Consider the following 2,629-nt stretch of genomic DNA (forward strand, 5'->3'; position numbering starts at 1 on the left):
GCCCCCCCGGCGGGGCGGGGATAGAGGGGGGGCAGGTACCGGGATGGGGGTGGGGGGGATGGGACGGGAATAGGTACGGGGAAGGTGTGGGGATGGGGATGGGCATGGGCAGGGCGTGGGATGGGGATGGGATGGTGGGGGCATGGTGTGGGCATGGGATGGGCATGGGATGGGGATGGTGTGGGCATGCTGTGGGCATGCTGTGGGTATGGGATGGGGATGGTGTGGGCATGGTGTGGGCATGGTGTGGGCATGGTGTGGGCATGGGATGGGGATGGGATGGGTATGGGATGGGCATGGGATGGGCATGGGATGGGCATGGGATGGGGATGGTGTGGGCATGGTGCAGGTATGGTGTGGGCATGGTGCAGGCATGGTGCGGGTACGGTATCAGTATAGGTATGGGCATGGTGTGGTATGGGAACGGGTACGGACAGAGGGACGGTCATGGCATGGTACGGACGCGGTGGAAGTATGGTACAGGTATGGCACGGGTATGGCATGGATATGGTATGGGTATGGTGTGGGCAGAGGAATGGTACAGGTATAGCACAGGCATGGTGTAGGTATGGACATGGTATCAGCAGGGGCATGGGTATGACAGGGATGTGGCATAGGGATGGACGTGGTATGGATACGGTACCAGTGCTGCCCGCCGCCCCCACCCCACAGCATGAGGCCGTGGCCCCAGGCCATGACCCCCAGCCCAGGGTCCTGGCAGCGGGGTCCCAGCAGCAGGGTCCCACTGGGGCCAGGCCATATTTTGCTCATCCAGTGTTGGGTCCTGAGCGCGTGGTCGGAGACGTGCTCGGGCTCAGCACCAGTTCCTGGCAGGGAGATGCTCTGTGAGCCCACCTAGGGGGGGGCGGGGGCAGCGGCTCCAGCCCCAAACAGCCGCAGCATTCCTCTCGCCTTACCCAAACGTCCTTTTCTCCGCAGGGAATGTCTCATCCCTGCCTCAGATGTTTGTTAGCGAGAGTCTCCGTCACCGTGATCTGCGTCTTGGGCCGGTTGGGCTGGCAGCCGCACTGCCAATGTTTGCAACGCTGCCGAGGCCCCGGGGACCCACCCAGGCTGGGGGCTGGGGGGCAGCGTGGACCCCCTCAACCCCACTGACAGCGGGGCTGCCCCCACCCCTTCCCTTTGCCGGCTGCGGGTGCGTTCCTTCAGCCACCCCTGGGCAGTGCCCCATCCCTCCACGACCACTGTGGCTGTGGCTCTGATGTCAGAGCCAGAGCCGTGATGTCAGAGCCAGAGCCATGACATCATGCTCCTTGCCATGCCACTGCCACAGGGTGCTGAGTCCGGGTGCCACAGGGGCCAGGGCAGCATCGGCACCCACCCTGCGGCCACTCTGTGGCAGGAGCCGCCGGGGCCCCCTGGATGACGTCACGAGTTCAAATGACGTCATATGCCTGCCCCTGCCCCAGTGAGGCAATGCTGGCAGAGGGCTTGGGGGGAAAGCGGACAGGAGCCAGCCGGGAGGGGCCCATCCGAGGCAGTGCTGTGCCAGATGTTTGGGAGGAAGGTCCAGATGTTCCTGGGACACTGTCCCCCCCCACAGAGGGTCCAGTGGTGCCCGGGGGGGGGGGGCACGGCACAAAGCGCCGCTCTGCGCCACGCAGCCAAGGCCCCGCGGGTTGCGCAAACGCCTGCGAGCGGAGGTGGCCGGGACAGCGGGGCCATGGCCACGCTCTTGCCAGGATTCCTCCCACGCACCCAGCCCTGGTTCCCAAGCGCTCAGCACCGGTGGGTTCGTTGAGGGCCCCCCGCGGCCCCCAGCCAGGCGGGGGAAGCCCAGTGCCCCCCTACACCCCCAGAGCGGGCAGCCCTGCGTGGGTCCTGCTGCTGGAGGGAGGTTGAGGAGGGGGATGCCACAGCAGGGCCCCCCGGTCGCTGATGCCCCCCAGTGAAACACGGGCTCCGTCCCACTACGGCCGCATTCAGCCATGTTCCTCCGAGAGGTGCTGGCTGCCCCTCAGCCCCACCGGGACACCACCCTGCCCCACGCCGCCCCGGCCCCACGCACGCCGCTGGAGGCCTGCTGTGGGACAAACGCGGAGCCCTGGCCCCCGAGGGTGCTGCCACCGGTGCCCGAGACAGGGGGCACGGCCGGGCCTTGGGCTTGGGGGACCGAGGAGCTGTTTGCCCAAAGCACGGCGCGTCCTGGGGGGTCCCGTCCCAGCAGTGCGGGGGCAGCCCCTCAGGTCCCCCCCCCCAGCAGCCCCCCAGGTCCCCCCCCCCAGCAGCCCCCCAGGTCTCCCCCTCCAGCAGCCCCCACCCGGGGCCTCGGGCACCCGGGGCCGGTAACGGGGCCCTGCGGCGGGACCCCGGTGCGGCAGCGCCCCCTGGCGGCTCCGGGGCGGCTCTGCACCCACCGGGCGGCGGGGGGAACTGAGTGGCCCACGGGGCACAAACGGCCCCCGGCGCACCGGGACCCCCCCGGGCGGGGACAGCCCCCGGACCTCGCTCACGCCTCCGGGCAGTTCCCGGGCTCGGCCGTGGCTCTCAAGCCCCGGGACGCGGCTGCAAACCGGGGCCAGGCCCCGGCCCCGTTCAGCAGCAAAGCGCCGCCGAACGGGTGAGCGGCTCCGTGGGGGGGGGGCGGTTCCCGTTGCGGGGGGCGGGG

General features: G+C 69.5%; 1 protein-coding gene across 1 annotated transcript in view; it reads left to right on the forward strand.

Moving 5' to 3' along the window:
• The first annotated feature begins 2,556 nt into the window (after positions 1-2,556).
• Positions 2,557-2,629, forward strand: part of STAT6 (signal transducer and activator of transcription 6) — an 18,775-nt gene continuing 18,702 nt past the window's right edge. The window contains exon 1 of the mRNA XM_035308962.1: positions 2,557-2,581. The gene's annotated coding sequence lies outside the window, so the exon portion shown is untranslated. The remainder of the gene's footprint in view (positions 2,582-2,629) is intronic.

The sequence above is a fragment of the Oxyura jamaicensis genome, chromosome 33, assembly GCF_011077185.1.
Source record: "Oxyura jamaicensis isolate SHBP4307 breed ruddy duck chromosome 33, BPBGC_Ojam_1.0, whole genome shotgun sequence".
Classification (NCBI taxonomy): Eukaryota; Metazoa; Chordata; class Aves; order Anseriformes; family Anatidae; genus Oxyura; species Oxyura jamaicensis.